The following is a 23,491-nucleotide window of genomic DNA, read 5'->3' as shown; positions in this document are numbered from 1 at the left end:
GGTACCGTATCCCCGGATAACTTGTATGGATAGCGTACACATTCAAAAGATATGTCTATACATCAGGAGGCAGGCTCAGACGGTGTTAGGCCCAGTATGGCTTGCACGTGATTGCACAAAGGTGAGAAAGGGTACCGTATCCCCAGATAACATGTATGGATAGCGTACACATTCAAAAGATATGTCTATACATCAGGAGGCAGGCTCAGACGGTGTAAGGCCCAGTATGGCTTGCAAGTGATTGCACAAAGGTGAGAAAGGGTACCGTATCCCCGGATAACATGTATGGATAGCGTACACATTCAAAAGATATGTATATATATCAGGAGGCAGGCTCAGACGGTGTAAGGCCCAGTATGTCTTGCAAGTAATTGCACAAAGGTGAGAAAGGGTACCGTATCCCCGGAAAACATGTATGGATAGCGTACACATTCAAAAGATATGTCTATACATCAGGAGGCAGGCTCAGACGGTGTAAGGCCCAGTATGGCTTGCAAGTGATTGCACAAACGTGAGAAAGGGTACCGTATCCCCGGATAACTTGTATGGATAGCGTACACATTCAAAAGATATGTCTATACATCAGGAGGCAGGCTCAGACGGTGTAAGGCCCAGTATGGCTTGCACGTGATTGCACAAAGGTGAGAAAGGGTACCGTATCCCCGGATAACATGTATGGATAGCGTACACATTCAAAAGCTATGTCTATACATCAGGAGGCAGGCTCATACGGTGTAAGGCCCAGTATGGCTTGCAAATGTTTGCACAAAGGTGAGAAAGGGTACCGTATCCCCGGATAACATGTAAGGATAGCGTACACATTCAAAAGATATGTCTATACATCAGGAGGCAGGCTCAGATGGTGTTAGGCCCAGTATGGCTTGCATGTGATTGCACAAAGGTAAGAAAGGGTACCGTATCTCCAGATAACATGTATGGATAGCGTACACATTCAAAAGATATGTCTATACATCAGGAGGCAGGCTCAGACGGTGTAAGGCCCAGTATGGCTTGCAAGTGATTGCACAAAGGTGAGAAAGGGTACCGTATCCCAGGATAACATGTATGGATAGCGTACACATTCAAAAGATATGTCTATACATCAGGAGGCAGGCTCAGACGGTGTTAGGCCCAGTATGGCTTGCACATGATTGCACAAAGGTCAGAAAGGGTACCGTATCCCCGGATAACATGTATGGATAGCGTACACATTCAAAAGATATGTCTATACATCAGGAGGCAGGCTCAGACGGTGTAAGGCCCAGTATGGCTTGCAAGTGATTGCACAAAGGTGAGAAAGGGTACCGTATCCCCGGATAACATGTATGGATAGCGTACACATTCAAAAGATATGTCTATAGATCAGGAGGCAGGCTCAGACGGTGTAAAGCCCAGTATGGCTTGCAAGTGATTGCACAAAGGTGAGAAAGGGTACCGTATCACCGGATAACATGTATGGATAGCGTACACATTCAAAAGATATGTCTATACATCAGGAGGCAGGCTCAGATGGTGTAAGGCCCAGTATGGCTTGCAAGTGATTGTACAAAGGTGAGAATGGGTACCGTGTCCCCGGATAACATGTATGGATAGTGTACACATTCAAAAGATATGTCTATAGATCAGGAGGCAGGCTCAGACGGTGTAAGGCCCAGTATGGCTTGCAAGTGATTGCACAAAGGTGAGAAAGGGTACCGTATCACCGGATAACATGTATGGATAGCGTACACATTCAAAAGATATGTCTATACATCAGGAGGCAGGCTCAGACGGTGTAAGGCCCAGTATGGCTTGCAAGTGATTGCACAAAGGTGAGAAAGGGTACCGTATCCCAGGATAACATGTATGGATAGCGTACACATTCAAAAGATATGTCTATACATCAGGAGGCAGGCTCAGACGGTGTCAGGCACAGTATGGCTTGCAAGTGATTGCACAAAGGTGAGAAAGGGTACCGTATCCCCGGATAACATGTATGGATAGCGTACACATTCAAAAGATATGTCTATACATCAGGAGGCAGGCTCAGATGGTGTAAGGCCCAGTATGGCTTGCAAGTGATTGCACAAAGGTGAGAAAGGGTACCGTATCCCCGGATAACATGTATGGATAGCGTACACATTCAAAAGATATGTCTATACATCAGGAGGCAGGCTCAGACGGTGTTAGGCCCAGTATGGCTTACACGTGATTGCACAAAGGTGAGAAAGGGTACCGTATCCCCGGATAACATGTATGGATAGCGTACACATTCAAAAGATATGTCTATACATCAGGAGGCAGGCTCAGACGGTGTTAGGCCCAGTATGGCTTGCACGTGATTGCACAAAGGTGAGAAAGGGTACCGTATCCCCGGATAACATGTATGGATAGCGTACACATTCAAAAGCTATGTCTATACATCAGGAGGCAGGCTCATACGGTGTAAGGCCCAGTATGGCTTGCACGTGATTGCACAAAGGTGAGAAAGGGTACCGTATCCCCGGATAACATGTATGGATAGCGTACACATTCAAAAGCTATGTCTATACATCAGGAGGCAGGCTCATACGGTGTAAGGCCCAGTATGGCTTGCAAATGTTTGCACAAAGGTGAGAAAGGGTACCGTATCCCCGGATAACATGTAAGGATAGCGTACACATTCAAAAGATATGTCTATACATCAGGAGGCAGGCTCAGATGGTGTTAGGCCCAGTATGGCTTGCATGTGATTGCACAAAGGTGAGAAAGGGTACCGTATCTCCGGATAACATGTATGGATAGCGTACACATTCAAAAGATATGTCTATACATCAGGAGGCAGGCTCAGACGGTGTAAGGCCCAGTATGGCTTGCAAGTGATTGCACAAAGGTGAGAAAGGGTACCGTATCCCAGGATAACATGTATGGATAGCGTACACATTCAAAAGATATGTCTATACATCAGGAGGCAGGCTCAGACGGTGTTAGGCCCAGTATGGCTTGCACATGATTGCACAAAGGTCAGAAAGGGTACCGTATGCCCGGATAACATGTATGGATAGCGTACACATTCAAAAGATATGTCTATACATCAGGAGGCAGGCTCAGACGGTGTAAGGCCCAGTATGGCTTGCAAGTGATTGCACAAAGGTGAGAAAGGGTACCGTATCCCCGGATAACATGTATGGATAGCGTACACATTCAAAAGATATGTCTATAGACCAGGAGGCAGGCTCAGACGGTGTAAGGCCCAGTATGGCTTGCAAGTGATTGCACAAAGGTGAGAAAGGGTACCGTATCCCCGGATAACATGTATGGATAGCGTACACATTCAAAAGATATGTCTATACATCAGGAGGCAGGCTCAGACGGTGTTAGGCCCAGTATGGCTTACACGTGATTGCACAAAGGTGAGAAAGGGTACCGTATCCCCGGATAACATGTATGGATAGCGTACACATTCAAAAGATATGTCTATACATCAGGAGGCAGGCTCAGACGGTGTTAGGCCCAGTATGGCTTGCACGTGATTGCACAAAGGTGAGAAAGGGTACCGTATCCCCGGATAACATGTATGGATAGCGTACACATTCAAAAGATATGTCTATACATCAGGAGGCAGGCTCAGACGGTGTAAGGCCCAGTATGGCTTGCAAGTGATTGCACAAAGGTGAGAAAGGGTACCGTATCCCCGGATAACATGTATGGATAGCGTACACATTCAAAAGATATGTCTATAGATCAGGAGGCAGGCTCAGACGGTGTAAGGCCCAGTATGGCTTGCAAGTGATTGCACAAAGGTGAGAAAGGGTACCGCATCCCCGGATAACATGTATGGATAGCGTACACATTCAAAAGATATGTCTATACATCAGGAGGAAGGCTCAGACGGTGTAAGACCCAGTATGGCTTGCAAGTGATTGCACAAAGGTGAGAAAGGGTACCGTATCACCGGATAACATGTATGGATAGCGTACACATTCAAAAGATATGTCTATACATCATGAGGCAGGCTCAGACGGTGTTAGGCCCAGTATGGCTTGCACGTGATTGCACAAAGGTGAGAAAGGGTACCGTATCACCGGATAACTTGTATGGATAGCGTACACATTCAAAAGATATGTCTATACATCAGGAGGCAGGCTCAGACGGTGTAAGGCCCAGTATGGCTTGCACGTGATTGCACAAAGGTGAGAAAGGGTACCGTATCCCCGGATAACATGTATGGATAGCGTACACATTCAAAAGCTATGTCTATACATCAGGAGGCAGGCTCATACGGTGTAAGGCCCAGTATGGCTTGCAAATGTTTGCACAAAGGTGAGAAAGGGTACCGTATCCCCGGATAACATGTAAGGATAGCGTACACATTCAAAAGATATGTCTATACATCAGGAGGCAGGCTCAGATGGTGTTAGGCCCAGTATGGCTTGCATGTGATTGCACAAAGGTAAGAAAGGGTACCGTATCTCCGGATAACATGTATGGATAGCGTACACATTCAAAAGATATGTCTATACATCAGGAGGCAGGCTCAGACGGTGTAAGGCCCAGTATGGCTTGCAAGTGATTGCACAAAGGTGAGAAAGGGTACCGTATCCCAGGATAACATGTATGGATAGCGTACACATTCAAAAGATATGTCTATACATCAGGAGGCAGGCTCAGACGGTGTTAGGCCCAGTATGGCTTGCACATGATTGCACAAAGGTCAGAAAGGGTACCGTATCCCCGGATAACATGTATGGATAGCGTACACATTCAAAAGATATGTCTATACATCAGGAGGCAAGCTCAGACGGTGTAAGGCCCAGTATGGCTTGCAAGTGATTGCACAAAGGTGAGAAAGGGTACCGTATCCCCGGATAACATGTATGGATAGCGTACACATTCAAAAGATATGTCTATAGATCAGGAGGCAGGCTCAGACGGTGTAAAGCCCAGTATGGCTTGCAAGTGATTGCACAAAGGTGAGAAAGGGTACCGTATCCCCGGATAACATGTATGGATAGCGTACACATTCAAAAGATATGTCTATAGACCAGGAGGCAGGATCAGACGGTATAAGGCCCAGTATGGCTTGCAAGTGATTGCACAAAGGTGAGAAAGGGTACCGTATCCCCGGATAACATGTATGGATAGCGTACACATTCAAAAGATATGTCTATACATCAGGAGGCAGGCTCAGACGGTGTAAGGCCCAGTATGGCTTGCAAGTGATTGCACAAAGTTGAGAAAGGGTACCGTATCACCGGATAACATGTATGGATAGCGGACACATTCAAAAGATATGTCTATACATCAGGAGGCAGGCTCAGACGGTGTTAGGCCCAGTATGGCTTGCAAGTGATTCTACAAAGGTGAGAAAGGGTACCGTATCTCCAGATAATATGTATGGATAGCGTACACATTCAAAAGCTATGTCTATACATCAGGAGGCAGGCTCAGACGGTGCAAGGCCCAGTATGGCTTGCAAGTGTTTGCACAAAGGTGAGAAAGGGTACCGTATCCCCGGATAACATGTATGGATAGCGTACACATTCAAAAGATATGTCTATACATCAGGAGGCAGGCTCAGATGGTGTTAGGCCCAGTATGGCTTGCACGTGATTGCACAAAGGTGAGAAAGGGTACCGTATCCCCGGATAACATGTATGGATAGCGTACACATTCAAAAGATATGTCTATACATCAGGAGGCAGGCTCAGACGGTGTAAGGCCCAGTATGGCTTGCAAGTGATTGCACAAAGGTGAGAAAGGGTACCGTATCCCCGGATAACATGTATGGATAGCGTACACATTCAAAAGATATGTCTATACATCAGGAGGCAGGCTCATACGGTGTAAGGCCCAGTATGGCTTGCAAGTAATTGCACAAAGGTGAGAAAGGGTACCGTATCCCCGGATAACATGTATGGATAGCGTACACATTCAAAAGATATGTCTATACATCAGGAGGCAGGCTCAGACGGTGTAAGGCCCAGTATGGCTTGCAAGTGATTGCACAAACGTGAGAAAGGGTACCGTATCCCCGGATAACTTGTATGGATAGCGTACACATTCAAAAGATATGTCTATACATCAGGAGGCAGGCTCAGACGGTGTTAGGCCCAGTATGGCTTGCACGTGATTGCACAAAGGTGAGAAAGGGTACCGTATCCCCAGATAACATGTATGGATAGCGTACACATTCAAAAGATATGTCTATACATCAGGAGGCAGGCTCAGACGGTGTAAGGCCCAGTATGGCTTGCAAGTGATTGCACAAAGGTGAGAAAGGGTACCGTATCCCCGGATAACATGTATGGATAGCGTACACATTCAAAAGATATGTATATACATCAGGAGGCAGGCTCAGACGGTGTAAGGCCCAGTATGTCTTGCAAGTAATTGCACAAAGGTGAGAAAGGGTACCGTATCCCCGGATAACATGTATGGATAGCGTACACATTCAAAAGATATGTCTATACATCAGGAGGCAGGCTCAGACGGTGTAAGGCCCAGTATGGCTTGCAAGTGATTGCACAAACGTGAGAAAGGGTACCGTATCCCCGGATAACTTGTATGGAAAGCGTACACATTCAAAAGATATGTCTATACATCAGGAGGCAGGCTCAGACGGTGTAAGGCCCAGTATGGCTTGCACGTGATTGCACAAAGGTGAGAAAGGGTACCGTATCCCCGGATAACATGTATGGATAGCGTACACATTCAAAAGCTATGTCTATACATCAGGAGGCAGGCTCATACGGTGTAAGGCCCAGTATGACTTGCAAATGTTTGCACAAAGGTGAGAAAGGGTACCGTATCCCCGGATAACATGTAAGGATAGCGTACACATTCAAAAGATATGTCTATACATCAGGAGGCAGGCTCAGATGGTGTTAGGCCCAGTATGGCTTGCATGTGATTGCACAAAGGTGAGAAAGGGTACCGTATCTCCGGATAACATGTATGGATAGCGTACACATTCAAAAGATATGTCTATACATCAGGAGGCAGGCTCAGACGGTGTAAGGCCCAGTATGGCTTGCAAGTGATTGCACAAAGGTGAGAAAGGGTACCGTATCCCAGGATAACATGTATGGATAGCGTACACATTCAAAAGATATGTCTATACATCAGGAGGCAGGCTCAGACGGTGTCAGGCACAGTATGGCTTGCAAGTGATTGCACAAAGGTGAAAAAGGGTACTGTATCCCCGGATAACATGTATGGATAGCGTACACATTCAAAAGATATGTCTATGCATCAGGAGGCAGGCTCAGACGGTGTTCGGCCCAGTATGGCTTGCACGTGATTGCACAAAGGTGAGAAAGGGTACCGTATCCCCGGATAACATGTATGGATAGCGTACACATTCAAAAGATATGTCTATACATCAGGAGGCAGGCTCAGACGGTGTAAGGTCCAGTATGGCTTGCAAGTGATTGCACAAAGGTGAGAAAGGGTACCGTATCCCCGGATAACATGTATGGATAGCGTACACATTCAAAAGATATGTCTATATATCGGGAGGCATTCTCAGACGGTGTAAGGCCCAGTATGGCTTGCAAGTGATTCTACAAAGGTGAGAAAGGGTACCGTATCTCCGGATAATATGTATGGATAGCGTACACATTCAAAAGCTATGTCTATACATCAGGAGGCAGGCTCAGACGGTGCAAGGCCCAGTATGGCTTGCAAGTGTTTGCACAAAGGTGAGAAAGGGTACCGTATCCCCGGATAACATGTATGGATAGCGTACACATTCAAAAGATATGTCTATACATCAGGAGGCAGGCTCAGATGGTGTTAGGCCCAGTATGGCTTGCACGTGATTGCACAAAGGTGAGAAAGGGTACCGTATCCCCGGATAACATGTATGGATAGCGTACACATTCAAAAGATATGTCTATACATCAGGAGGCAGGCTCAGACGGTGTAAGGCCCAGTATGGCTTGCAAGTGATTGCACAAAGGTGAGAAAGGGTACCGTATCCCCGGATAACATGTATGGATAGCGTACACATTCAAAAGATATGTCTATACATCAGGAGGCAGGCTCATACGGTGTAAGGCCCAGTATGGCTTGCAAGTAATTGCACAAAGGTGAGAAAGGGTACCGTATCCCCGGATAACATGTATGGATAGCGTACACATTCAAAAGATATGTCTATACATCAGGAGGCAGGCTCAGACGGTGTAAGGCCCAGTATGGCTTGCAAGTGATTGCACAAACGTGAGAAAGGGTACCGTATCCCCGGATAACTTGTATGGATAGCATACACATTCAAAAGATATGTCTATACATCAGGAGGCAGGCTCAGACGGTGTAAGGCCCAGTATGGCTTGCACGTGATTGCACAAAGGTGAGAAAGGGTACCGTATCCCCGGATAACATGTATGGATAGCGTACACATTCAAAAGCTATGTCTATACATCAGGAGGCAGGCTCAGACGGTGTTAGGCCCAGTATGGCTTGCACATGATTGCACAAAGGTCAGAAAGGGTACCGTATCCCCGGATAACATGTATGGATAGCGTACACATTCAAAAGATATGTCTATACATCAGGAGGCAGGCTCAGACGGTGTAAGGCCCAGTATGGCTTGCAAGTGATTGCACAAAGGTGAGAAAGGGTACCGTATCCCCGGATAACATGTATGGATAGCGTACACATTCAAAAGATATGTCTATAGATCAGGAGGCAGGCTCAGACGGTGTAAAGCCCAGTATGGCTTGCAAGTGATTGCACAAAGGTGAGAAAGGGTACCGTATCCTCGGATAACATGTATGGATAGCGTACACATTCAAAACATATGTCTATAGACCAGGAGGCAGGCTCAGACAGTGTAAGGCCCAGTATGGCTTGCAAGTGATTGCACAAAGGTGAGAAAGGGTACCGTATCCCCGGATAACATGTATGGATAGCGTACACATTCAAAAGATATGTCTATACATCAGGAGGCAGGCTCAGACGGTGTAAGGCCCAGTATGGCTTACACGTGATTGCACAAAGGTGAGAAAGGGTACCGTATCCCCGGATAACATGTATGGATAGCGTACACATTCAAAAGATATGTCTATACATCAGGAGGCAGGCTCAGATGGTGTTAGGCCCAGTATGGCTTGCACGTGATTGCACAAAGGTGAGAAAGGGTACCGTATCCCCGGATAACATGTATGGATAGCGTACACATTCAAAAGATATGTCTATAGATCAGGAGGCAGGCTCAGACGGTGTAAGGCCCAGTATGGCTTGCAAGTGATTGCACAAAGGTGAGAAAGGGTACCGTATCCCCGGATAACATGTATGGATAGCGTACACATTCAAAAGATATGTATATACATCAGGAGGCAGGCTCAGACGGTGTAAGGCCCAGTATGGCTTGCAAATGATTGCACAAAGGTGAGAAAGGGTACCGTATCACTGGATAACATGTATGGATAGCGGAAACATTCAAAAGATATGTCTATACATCAGGAGGCAGGCTCAGATGGTTTTAGGCCCAGTATGGCTTGCACGTGATTGCACAAAGGTGAGAAAAGGTACCGTATCCCTGGATAACATGTATGGATAGCGTACACATTCAAAAGATATGTCTATTCATCAGGAGGCAGGCTCAGACGGTGTTAGGCCCAGTATGGCTTGCACGTGATTGCACAAAGGTGAGAAAGGGTACCGTATCCCCGGATAACATGTATGGATAGCGTACACATTCAAAAGCTATGTCTATACATCAGGAGGCAGGCTCAGACGGTGTAAGGCACAGTATGGCTTGCAAGTGTTTGCACAAAGGTGAGAAAGGTTACCGTATCTCCGGATAACATGTATGGATAGCGTACACATTCAAAAGATATGTCTATACATCAGGAGGCAGGCTCAGATGGTGTTAGGCCCAGTATGGCTTGCACGTGATTGCACAAAGGTGAGAAAGGATACCGTATCCCCGGATAACATGTATGGATAGCGTACACATTCAAAAGATATGTCTATACATCAGGAGGCAGGCTCAGACGGTGTAAGGCCCAGTATGGCTTGCAAGTGATTGCACAAAGGTGAGAAAGGGTACCGTGTCCCCGGATAACATGTATGGATAGCGTACACATTCAAAAGATATGTCTAAACATCAGGAGGCAGGCTCAGACGGTGTAAGGCCCAGTATGGCTTGCAAGTGATTGCACAGAGGTGAGAAAGGGTACCGTATCCCCGGATAACATGTATGGATAGCGTACACATTCAAAAGATATGTCTATACATCAGGAGGCAGGCTCAGACGGTGTTAGGCCCAGTATGGCTTGCACGTGATTGCACAAAGGTGAGAAAGGGTACCGTATCCCCGGATAACATGTATGGATAGCGTACACATTCAAAAGATATGTCTATACATCAGGAGGCAGGCTCAGACGGTGTAAGGCCCAGTATGGCTTGCAAGTGATTGCACAAAGGTGAGAAAGGGTACCGTATCCCCGGGTTAACATGTATGGATAGCGTACACATTCAAAAGATATGTCTATAGATCAGGAGGCAGGCTCAGACGGTGTAAAGCCCAGTATGGCTTGCAAGTGATTGCACAAAGGTGAGAAAGGGTACCGTATCCCCGGATAACATGTATGGATAGCGTACACATTCAAAAGATATGTCTATACATCAGGAGGCAGGCTCAGACGGTGTAAGGCCCAGTATGGCTTGCAAGTGATTGCACAAAGGTGAGAAAGGGTACCGTATCCCCGGATAACATGTATGGATAGCGCACACATTCAAAAGATATGTCTATACATCAGGAGGCAGGCTCAGACGGTGTTAGGCCCACTATGGCTTGCACATGATTGCACAAAGGTGAGAAAGGGTACCGTATCCCCGGATAACATGTATGGATAGCGTACACATTCAAAAGATATGTCTATACATCAGGAGGCAGGCTCAGACGGTGTAAGGCCCAGTATGGCTTGCAAGTGATTGCACAAAGGTGAGAAAGGGTACCGTATCCCCGGATAACATGTATGGATAGCGTACACATTCAAAAGGTATGTCTATAGATCAGGAGGCAGGCTCAGACGGTGTAAAGCCCAGTATGGCTTGCAAGTGATTGCACAAAGGTGAGAAAGGGTTTGGTATCCCCGGATAACATGTATGGATAGAGTACACATTCAAAAGATATGTCTATAGATCAGGAGGCAGGCTCAGACGGTGTAAGGCCCAGTATTGCTTGCAAGTGATTGCACAAAGGTGAGAAAGGGTACCGTATCCCCGGATAACATGTATGGATAGCGTACACATTCAAAAGATATGTCTATACATCAGGAGGCAGGCTCAGACGGTGTAAGGCCCAGTATGGCTTGCAAGTGATTGTACAAAGGTGAGAAAGGGTACCGTATCCCCGGATAACATGTATGGATAGCGTACACATTCAAAAGATATGTCTATAGATCAGGAGGCAGGCTCAGACGGTGTTAGGCCCAGTATGGCTTGCACGTGATTGCACAAAGGTGAGAAAGGGTACCGTATCCCCGGATAACATGTATGGATAGCGTACACATTCAAAAGATATGTCTATACATCAGGAGGCAGGCTCAGATGGTGTAAGGCCCAGTATGGCTTGCAAGTGATTGCACAAAGGTGAGAAAGGGTACCGTATCCCCGGATAACATGTATGGATAGCGTACACATTCAAAAGATATGTCTATACATCAGGAGGCAGGCTCAGACGGTGTAAGGCCCAGTATGGCTTGCAAGTGATTGCACAAAGTTGAGAAAGGGTACCGTATCACCGGAAAACATGTATGGATAGCGGACACATTCAAAAGATATGTCTATACATCAGGAGGCAGGCTCAGACGGTGTTAGGCCCAGTATGGCTTGCACGTGATTGCACAAAGGTGAGAAAGGGTACCGTATCCCCGGATAACATGTATGGATAGCGTACACATTCAAAAGATATGTCTATACATCAGGAGGCAGGCTCAGACGGTGTCAGGCACAGTATGGCTTGCAAGTGATTGCACAAAGGTGAGAAAGGGAACCGTATCCCCGGATAACATGTATGGATAGCGTACACATTCAAAAGATATGTCTATGCATCAGGAGGCAGGCTCAGACGGTGTTCGGCCCAGTATGGCTTGCACGTGATTGCACAAAGGTGAGAAAGGGTACCGTATCCCCGGATAACATGTATGGATAGCGTACACATTCAAAAGATATGTCTATACATCAGGAGGCAGGCTCAGACGGTGTAAGGTCCAGTATGGCTTGCAAGTGATTGCACAAAGGTGAGAAAGGGTACCGTATCCCCGGATAACATGTATGGATAGCGTACACATTCAAAAGATATGTCTATACATCAGGAGGCAGGCTCAGACGGTGTAAGGCCCAGTATGGCTTGCAAGTAATTGCACAAAGGTGAGAAAGGGTACCGTATCCCCGGATAACATGTATGGATAGCGTACACATTCAAAAGTTATGTCTATACATCAGGAGGCAGGCTCAGACGGTGTAAGGCCCAGTATGGCTTGCAAGTGATTGCACAAATGTGAGAAAGGGTACCGTATCCCCGGATAACTTTTATGGATAGCGTACACATTCAAAAGATATGTCTATACATCAGGAGGCAGGCTCAGACGGTGTTAGGCCCAGTATGGCTTGCACGTGAATGCACAAAGGTGGGAAAGGGTACCGTATCCCCGGATAACATGTATGGATAGCGTACACATTCAAAAGATATGTCTATACATCAGGAGGCAGGCTCAGACGGTGTAAGGCCCAGTATGGCTTGCAAGTGATTGCACAAAGGTGAGAAAGGGTACCGTATCCCCGGATAACATGTATGGATAGCGTACACATTCAAAAGATATGTCTTTACATCAGGAGGCAGGCTCAGACGGTGTAAGGCCCAGTATGGCTTGCAAGTAATTGCACAAAGGTGAGAAAGGTTACCGTATCCCCGGATAACATGTATGGATAGCGTACACATTCAAAAGATATGTCTATACATCAGGAGGCAGGCTCAGACGGTGTAAGGCCCAGTATGGCTTGCAAGTGATTGCACAAAGGTGAGAAAGGGTACCGTATCCCCGGATAACATGTATGGATAGCGTACACATTCAAAAGATATGTCTATACATCAGGAGGCAGGCTCAGACGGTGTTAGGCCCAGTATGGCTTGCACGTGAATGCACAAAGGTGGGAAAGGGTACCGTATCCCCGGATAACATGTATGGATAGCGTACACATTCAAAAGATATGTCTATACATCAGGAGGCAGGCTCAGACGGTGTAAGGCCCAGTATGGCTTGCAAGTGATTGCACAAAGGTGAGAAAGGGTACCGTATCCCCGGATAACATGTATGGATAGCGTACACATTCAAAAGATATGTCTATACATCAGGAGGCAGGCTCAGACGGTGTTAGGCCCAGTATGGCTTGCACGTGATTGCACAAAGGTGAGAAAGGGTACCGTATATCCGGATAACATGTATGGATATCGTACACATTCAAAAGATATGTCTATACATCAGGAGGCAGGCTCAGACGGTGTAAGGCCCAGTATGGCTTGCAAGTGATTGCACAAAGGTGAGAAAGGGTACCGTATCCCTGGATAACATGTATGGATAGCGTACACATTCAAAAGATATGTCTATAGATCAGGAGGCAGGCTCAGACGGTGTAAAGCCCAGTATGGCTTGCAAGTGATTGCACAAAGGTGAGAAAGGGTAATGTATCCCCGGATAACATGTATGGATAGCGTACACATTCAAAAGATATGTCTATACATCAGGAGGCAGGCTCAGACGGTGTAAGGCCCAGTATGGCTTGCAAGTGATTGCACAAAGGTGAGAAAGGGTACCGTATCACCGGATAACATGTATGGATAGCGGACACATTCAAAAGATATGTCTATACATCAGGAGGCAGGCTCAGACGGTGTTAGGCCCAGTATGGCTTGCACGTGATTGCACAAAGGTGAGAAAGGGTACCGTATCCCCGGATAACATGTATGGATAGCGTACACATTCAAAAGATATGTCTATACATCAGGAGGCAGGCTCAGACGGTGTTAGGCCCAGTATGGATTGCACGTGATTGCACAAAGGTGAGAAAGGGTACCGAATCCCCGGATAACATGTATGGATAGCGTACACATTCAAAAGATATGTCTATACATCAGGAGGCAGGGTCAGATGGTGTAAGGCCCAGTATGGCTTGCAAGTGATTGCACAAAGGTGAGAAAGGGTACCGTATCCCCGGATAACATGTATGGATAGCGTACACATTCAAAAGATATGTCTATAGATCAGAAGGCAGGCTCAGACGGTGTAAGGCCCAGTATGGCTTGCAAGTGATTGCACAAAGGTGAGAAAGGGTACCGTATCCCCGGATAACATGTATGGATAGCGTACACATTCAAAAGATATGTCTATACATCAGGAGGCAGGCTCAGACGGTGTAAGGCCCAGTATGGCTTGCAAGTGATTGCACAAAGGTGAGAAAGGGTACCGTATCACCGGATAACATGTATGGATAGCGTACACATTCAAAAGATATGTCTATACATCAGGAGGCAGGCTCAGACGGTGTAAGGCCCAGTATGGCTTGCAAGTAATTGCACAAAGGTGAGAAAGGGTACCGTATCCCCGGATAACATGTATGGATAGCGTACACATTCAAAAGATATGTCTATACATCAGGAGGCAGGCTCAGACGGTGTAAGGCCCAGTATGGCTTGCAAGTGATTGCACAAAGGTGAGAAAGGGTACCGTATCCCCGGATAACATGTATGGATAGCGTACACATTCAAAAGATATGTCTATACATCAGGAGGCAGGCTCAGACGGTGTTAGGCCCAGTATGGCTTGCACATGATTGCACAAAGGTGAGAAAGGGTACCGTATCCCCGGATAACATGTATGGATAGCGTACACATTCAAAAGATATGTCTATACATCAGGAGGCAGGCTCAGACGGTGTAAGGCACAGTATGGCTTGCAAGTGATTGCACAAAGGTGAGAAAGGGTACCGTATCCCCGGATAACATGTATGGATAGCGTACACATTCAAAAGATATGTCTATAGATCAGGAGGCATGCTCAGACGGTGTAAAGCCCAGTATGGCTTGCAAGTGATTGCACAAAGGTGAGAAAGGGTACCGTATCCCCGGATAACATGTATAGATAGCGTACACATTCAAAAGATATGTCTATAGATCAGGAGGCAGGCTCAGACGGTGTAAGGCCCAGTATGGCTTGCAAGTGATTGCACAAAGGTGAGAAAGGGTACCGTATCCCCGGATAACATGTATGGATAGCGTACACATTCAAAAGATATGTCTATACATCAGGAGGCAGGCTCAGATGGTGTAAGGCCCAGTATGGCTTGCAAGTGATTGTACAAAGGTGAGAAAGGGTACCGTGTCCCCGGATAACATGTATGGATAGTGTACACATTCAAAAGATATGTCTATAGATCAGGAGGCAGGCTCAGACGGTGTTAGGCCCAGTATGGCTTGCACGTGATTGCACAAAGGTGAGAAAGGGTACCGTATCCCCGGATAACATGTATGGATAGCGTACACATTCAAAAGATATGTCTATACATCAGGAGGCAGGCTCAGACGGTGTAAGGCCCAGTATGGCTTGCAAGTGATTGCACAAAGGTGAGAAAGGGTACCGTATCCCCGGATAACATGTATGGATAGCGTACACATTCAAAAGATATGGCTATAGATCAGGAGGCAGGCTCAGACGGTGTAAAGCCCAGTATGGCTTGCAAGTGATTGCACAAAGGTGAGAAAGGGTACCGTATCTCCGGATAACATGTTTGGATAGCGTACACATTCAAAAGATATGTCTATAGATCAGGAGGCAGGCTCAGACGGTGTAAGGCCCAGTATGGCTTGCAAGTGATTGCACAAAGGTGAGAAAGGGTACCGTATCCCCGGATAACATGTATGGATAGCGTACACATTCAAAAGATATGTCTATACATCAGGAGGCAGGCTCAGACGGTGTAAGGCCCAGTATGGCTTGCAAGTGATTGCACAAAGTTGAGAAAGGGTACCGTATCACCGGATAACATGTATGGATAGCGGACACATTCAAAAGATATGTCTATACATCAGGAGGCAGGCTCAGACGGTGTAAGGTCCAGTATGGCTTGCAAGTGATTGCACAAAGGTGAGAAAGGGTACCGTATCCCCGGATAACATGTATGGATAGCGTACACATTCAAAAGATATGTCTATATATCGGGAGGCAGGCTCAGACGGTGTAAGGCCCAGTATAGCTTGCAAGTGATTCTACAAAGGTGAGAAAAGGTACCGTATCTCTGGATAATATGTATGGATAGCGTACACATTCAAAAGCTATGTCTATACATCAGGAGGCAGGCTCAGACGGTGCAAGGCCCAGTATGGCTTGCAAGTGTTTGCACAAAGGTGAGAAAGGGTACCGTATCCCCGGATAACATGTATGGATAGCGTACACATTCAAAAGATTTGTCTATACATCAGGAGGCAGGCTCAGATGGTGTTAGGCCCAGTATGGCTTGCACGTGATTGCACAAAGGTGAGAAAGGGTACCGTATCCCCGGATAACATGTATGGATAGCGTACACATTCAAAAGATATGTCTATACATCAGGAGGCAGGCTCAGACGGTGTAAGGCCCAGTATGGCTTGCAAGTGATTGCACGAAGGTGAGAAAGGGTACCGTATCCCCGGATAACATGTATGGATAGCGTACACATTCAAAAGATATGTCTATACATCAGGAGGCAGGCTCATACGGTGTAAGGCCCAGTATGGCTTGCAAGTAATTGCACAAAGGTGAGAAAGGGTACCGTATCCCCGGATAACATGTATGGATAGCGTACACATTCAAAAGATATGTCTATACATCAGGAGGCAGGCTCAGACGGTGTAAGGCCCAGTATGGCTTGCAAGTGATTGCACAAACGTGAGAAAGGGTACCGTATCCCCGGATAACTTGTATGGATAGCGTACACATTCAAAAGATATGTCTATACATCAGGAGGCAGGCTCAGACGGTGTTAGGCCCAGTATGGCTTGCACGTGATTGCACAAAGGTGAGAAAGGGTACCGTATCCCCAGATAACATGTATGGATAGCGTACACATTCAAAAGATATGTCTATACATCAGGAGGCAGGCTCAGACGGTGTAAGGCCCAGTATGGCTTGCAAGTGATTGCACAAAGGTGAGAAAGGGTACCGTATCCCCGGATAACATGTATGGATAGCGTACACATTCAAAAGATATGTATATATATCAGGAGGCAGGCTCAGACGGTGTAAGGCCCAGTATGTCTTGCAAGTAATTGCACAAAGGTGAGAAAGGGTACCGTATCCCCGGAAAACATGTATGGATAGCGTACACATTCAAAAGATATGTCTATACATCAGGAGGCAGGCTCAGACGGTGTAAGGCCCAGTATGGCTTGCAAGTGATTGCACAAACGTGAGAAAGGGTACCGTATCCCCGGATAACTTGTATGGATAGCGTACACATTCAAAAGATATGTCTATACATCAGGAGGCAGGCTCAGACGGTGTAAGGCCCAGTATGGCTTGCACGTGATTGCACAAAGGTGAGAAAGGGTACCGTATCCCCGGATAACATGTATGGATAGCGTACACATTCAAAAGCTATGTCTATACATCAGGAGGCAGGCTCATACGGTGTAAGGCCCAGTATGGCTTGCAAATGTTTGCACAAAGGTGAGAAAGGGTACCGTATCCCCGGATAACATGTAAGGATAGCGTACACATTCAAAAGATATGTCTATACATCAGGAGGCAGGCTCAGATGGTGTTAGGCCCAGTATGGCTTGCATGTGATTGCACAAAGGTAAGAAAGGGTACCGTATCTCCAGATAACATGTATGGATAGCGTACACATTCAAAAGATATGTCTATACATCAGGAGGCAGGCTCAGACGGTGTAAGGCCCAGTATGGCTTGCAAGTGATTGCACAAAGGTGAGAAAGGGTACCGTATCCCAGGATAACATGTATGGATAGCGTACACATTCAAAAGATATGTCTATACATCAGGAGGCAGGCTCAGACGGTGTTAGGCCCAGTATGGCTTGCACATGATTGCACAAAGGTCAGAAAGGGTACCGTATCCCCGGATAACATGTATGGATAGCGTACACATTCAAAAGATATGTCTATACATCAGGAGGCAGGCTCAGACGGTGTAAGGCCCAGTATGGCTTGCAAGTGATTGCACAAAGGTGAGAAAGGGTACCGTATCCCCGGATAACATGTATGGATAGCGTACACATTCAAAAGATATGTCTATAGATCAGGAGGCAGGCTCAGACGGTGTAAAGCCCAGTATGGCTTGCAAGTGATTGCACAAAGGTGAGAAAGGGTACCGTATCCCCGGATAACATGTATGGATAGCGTACACATTCAAAAGATATGTCTATAGACCAGGAGGCAGGCTCAGACGGTATAAGGCCCAGTATGGCTTGCACGTGATTGCACAAAGGTGAGAAAGGGTACCGTATCCCCGGATAACATGTATGGATAGCGTACACATTCAAAAGATATGTCTATACATCAGGAGGCAGGCTCAGACGGTGTTAGGCCCAGTATGGCTTACACGTTATTGCACAAAGGTGAGAAAGGGTACCGTATCCCCGGATAACATGTATGGATAGCGTACACATTCAAAAGATATGTCTATACATCAGGAGGCAGGCTCAAACGGTGTTAGGCCCAGTATGGCTTGCACGTGATTGCACAAAGGTGAGAAAGGGTACCGTATCCCCGGATAACATGTATGGATAGCGTACACATTCAAAAGATATGTCTATACATCAGGAGGCAGGCTCAGACGGTGTAAGGCCCAGTATGGCTTGCAAGTGATTGCACAAAGGTGAGAAAGGGTACCGTATCCCCGGATAACATGTATGGATAGCGTACACATTCAAAAGATATGGCTCTAGATCAGGAGGCAGGCTCAGACGGTGTAAAGCCCAGTATGGCTTGCAAGTGATTGCACAAAGGTGAGAAAGGGTACCGTATCTCCGGATAACATGTTTGGATAGCGTACACATTCAAAAGATATGTCTATAGATCAGGAGGCAGGCTCAGACGGTGTAAGGGCCAGTATGGCTTGCAAGTGATTGCACAAAGGTGAGAAAGGGTACCTTATCCCCGGATAACATGTATGGATAGCGTACACATTCAAAAGATATGTCTATACATCAGGAGGCAGGCTAAGACGGTGTAAGGCCCAGTATGGCTTGCAAGTGATTGCACAAAGTTGAGAAAGGGTACCGTATCACCGGATAACATGTATGGATAGCGGACACATTCAAAAGATATGTCTATACATCAGGAGGCAGGCTCAGACGGTGTTAGGCCCAGTATGGCTTGCACGTGATTGCACAAAGGTGAGAAAGGGAACCGTATCCCCGGATAACATGTATGGATAGCGTACACATTCAAAAGATATTTCTATACATCAGGAGGCAGGCTCAGATGGTGTCAGGCACAGTATGGCTTGCAAGTGATTGCACAAATGTGAAAAAGGGTACTGTATCCCCGGATAACATGTATGGATAGCGTACACATTCAAAAGATATGTCTATGCATCAGGAGGCAGGCTCAGACGGTGTTCGGCCCAGTATGGCTTGCACGTGATTGCACAAAGGTGAGAAAGGGTACCGTATCCCCGGATAACATGTATGGATAGCGTACACATTCAAAAGATATGTCTATACATCAGGAGGCAGGCTCAGACGGTGTAAGGTCCATTATGGCTTGCAAGTGATTGCACAAAGGTGAGAAAGGGTACCGTATCCCCGGATAACATGTATGGATAGCGTACACATTCAAAAGATATGTCTATATATCGGGAGGCAGGCTCAGACTGTGTAAGGCCCAGTATGGCTTGCAAGTGATTCTACAAAGGTGAGAAAGGGTACCGTATCTCCGGATAATATGTATGGATAGCGTACACATTCAAAAGCTATGTCTATATATCAGGAGGCAGGCTCAGACGGTGCAAGGCCCAGTATGGCTTGCAAGTGTTTGCACAAAGGAGAGAAAGGGTACCGTATCCCCGGATAACATGTATGGATAGCGTACACATTCAAAAGATATGTCTATACATCAGGAGGCAGGCTCAGATGGTGTTAGGCCCAATATGGCTTGCACGTGATTGCACAAAGGTGAGAAAGGGTACCGTATCCCCGGATAACATGTATGGATAGCGTACACATTCAAAAGATATGTCTATACATCAGGAGGCAGGCTCAGACGGTGTAAGGCCCAGTATGGCTTGCAAGTGATTGCACAAAGGTGAGAAAGGGTACCGTATCCCCGGATAACATGTATGGATAGCGTACACATTCAAAAGATATGTCTATACATCAGGAGGCAGGCTCATACGGTGTAAGGCCCAGTATGGCTTGCAAGTAATTGCACAAAGGTGAGAAAGGGGACCGTATCCCCGGATAACATGTATGGATAGCGTACACATTCAAAAGATATGTCTATACATGAGGAGGCAGGCTCAGACGGTGTAAGGCCCAGTATGGCTTGCAAGTGATTGCACAAACGTGAGAAAGGGTACCGTATCCCCGGATATCTTGTATGGATAGCGTACACATTCAAAAGATATGTCTATACATCAGGAGGCAGGCTCAGACGGTGTTAGGCCCAGTATCGCTTGCACGTGATTGCACAAAGGTGAGAAAGGGTACCGTATCCCCAGATAACATGTATGGATAGCGTACACATTCAAAAGATATGTCTATACATCAGGAGGCAGGCTCAGACGGTGTAAGGCCCAGTATGGCTTGCAAGTGATTGCACAAAGGTGAGAAAGGGTACCGTATCCCCGGATAACATGTATGGATAGCGTACACATTCAAAAGATATGTATATACATCAGGAGGCAGGCTCAGACGGTGTAAGGCCCAGTATGTCTTGCAAGTAATTGCACAAAGGTGAGAAAGGGTACCGTATCCCCGGATAACATGTATGGATAGCGTACACATTCAAAAGATATGTCTATACATCAGGAGGCAGGCTCAGACGGTGTAAGGCCCAGTATGGCTTGCAAGTGATTGCACAAACGTGAGAAAGGGTACCGTATCCCCGGATAACTTGTATGGATAGCGTACACATTCAAAAGATATGTCTATACATCAGGAGGCAGGCTCAGACGGTGTAAGGCCCAGTATGGCTTGCACGTGATTGCACAAAGGTGAGAAAGGGTACCGTATCCCCGGATAACATGTATGGATAGCGTACACATTCAAAAGCTATGTCTATACATCAGGAGGCAGGCTCATACGGTGTAAGGCCCAGTATGGCTTGCAAATGTTTGCACAAAGGTGAGAAAGGGTACCGTATCCCCGGATAACATGTAAGGATAGCGTACACATTCAAAAGATATGTCTATACATCAGGAGGCAGGCTCAGATGGTGTTAGGCCCAGTATGGCTTGCATGTGATTGCACAAAGGTGAGAAAGGGTACCGTATCTCCGGATAACATGTATGGATAGCGTACACATTCAAAAGATATGTCTATACATCAGGAGGCAGGCTCAGACGGTGTAAGGCCCAGTATGGCTTGCAAGTGATTGCACAAAGGTGAGAAAGGGTACCGTATCCCAGGATAACATGTATGGATAGCGTACACATTCAAAAGATATGTCTATACATCAGGAGGCAGGCTCAGACGGTGTTAGGCCCAGTATGGCTTGCACATGATTGCACAAAGGTCAGAAAGGGTACCGTATGCCCGGATAACATGTATGGATAGCGTACACATTCAAAAGATATGTCTATACATCAGGAGGCAGGCTCAGACGGTGTAAGGCCCAGTATGGCTTGCAAGTGATTGCACAAAGGTGAGAAAGGGTACCGTATCCCCGGATAACATGTATGGATAGCGTACACATTCAAAAGATATGTCTATAGACCAGGAGGCAGGCTCAGACGGTGTAAGGCCCAGTATGGCTTGCAAGTGATTGCACAAAGGTGAGAAAGGGTACCGTATCCCCGGATAACATGTATGGATAGCGTACACATTCAAAAGATATGTCTATACATCAGGAGGCAGGCTCAGACGGTGTTAGGCCCAGTATGGCTTACACGTGATTGCACAAAGGTGAGAAAGGGTACCGTATCCCCGGATAACATGTATGGATAGCGTACACATTCAAAAGATATGTCTATACATCAGGAGGCAGGCTCAGACGGTGTTAGGCCCAGTATGGCTTGCACGTGATTGCACAAAGGTGAGAAAGGGTACCGTATCCCCGGATAACATGTATGGATAGCGTACACATTCAAAAGCTATGTCTATACATCAGGAGGCAGGCTCATACGGTGTAAGGCCCAGTATGGCTTGCACGTGATTGCACAAAGGTGAGAAAGGGTACCGTATCCCCGGATAACATGTATGGATAGCGTACACATTCAAAAGCTATGTCTATACATCAGGAGGCAGGCTCATACGGTGTAAGGCCCAGTATGGCTTGCAAATGTTTGCACAAAGGTGAGAAAGGGTACCGTATCCCCGGATAACATGTAAGGATAGCGTACACATTCAAAAGATATGTCTATACATCAGGAGGCAGGCTCAGATGGTGTTAGGCCCAGTATGGCTTGCATGTGATTGCACAAAGGTGAGAAAGGGTACCGTATCTCCGGATAACATGTATGGATAGCGTACACATTCAAAAGATATGTCTATACATCAGGAGGCAGGCTCAGACGGTGTAAGGCCCAGTATGGCTTGCAAGTGATTGCACAAAGGTGAGAAAGGGTACCGTATCCCAGGATAACATGTATGGATAGCGTACACATTCAAAAGATATGTCTATACATCAGGAGGCAGGCTCAGACGGTGTTAGGCCCAGTATGGCTTGCACATGATTGCACAAAGGTCAGAAAGGGTACCGTATGCCCGGATAACATGTATGGATAGCGTACACATTCAAAAGATATGTCTATACATCAGGAGGCAGGCTCAGACGGTGTAAGGCCCAGTATGGCTTGCAAGTGATTGCACAAAGGTGAGAAAGGGTACCGTATCCCCGGATAACATGTATGGATAGCGTACACATTCAAAAGATATGTCTATAGACCAGGAGGCAGGCTCAGACGGTGTAAGGCCCAGTATGGCTTGCAAGTGATTGCACAAAGGTGAGAAAGGGTACCGTATCCCCGGATAACATGTATGGATAGCGTACACATTCAAAAGATATGTCTATACATCAGGAGGCAGGCTCAGACGGTGTTAGGCCCAGTATGGCTTACACGTGATTGCACAAAGGTGAGAAAGGGTACCGTATCCCCGGATAACATGTATGGATAGCGTACACATTCAAAAGATATGTCTATACATCAGGAGGCAGGCTCAGACGGTGTTAGGCCCAGTATGGCTTGCACGTGATTGCACAAAGGTGAGAAAGGGTACCGTATCCCCGGATAACATGTATGGATAGCGTACACATTCAAAAGATATGTCTATACATCAGGAGGCAGGCTCAGACGGTGTAAGG

This window comes from Dendrobates tinctorius, unplaced genomic scaffold (genome assembly GCF_039654945.1).
Source record: "Dendrobates tinctorius isolate UK_male_01 unplaced genomic scaffold, ASM3965494v1 ptg000325l, whole genome shotgun sequence".
NCBI classification, from domain to species: domain Eukaryota; kingdom Metazoa; phylum Chordata; class Amphibia; order Anura; family Dendrobatidae; genus Dendrobates; species Dendrobates tinctorius.
This window is presented reverse-complemented; position numbering follows the sequence as displayed.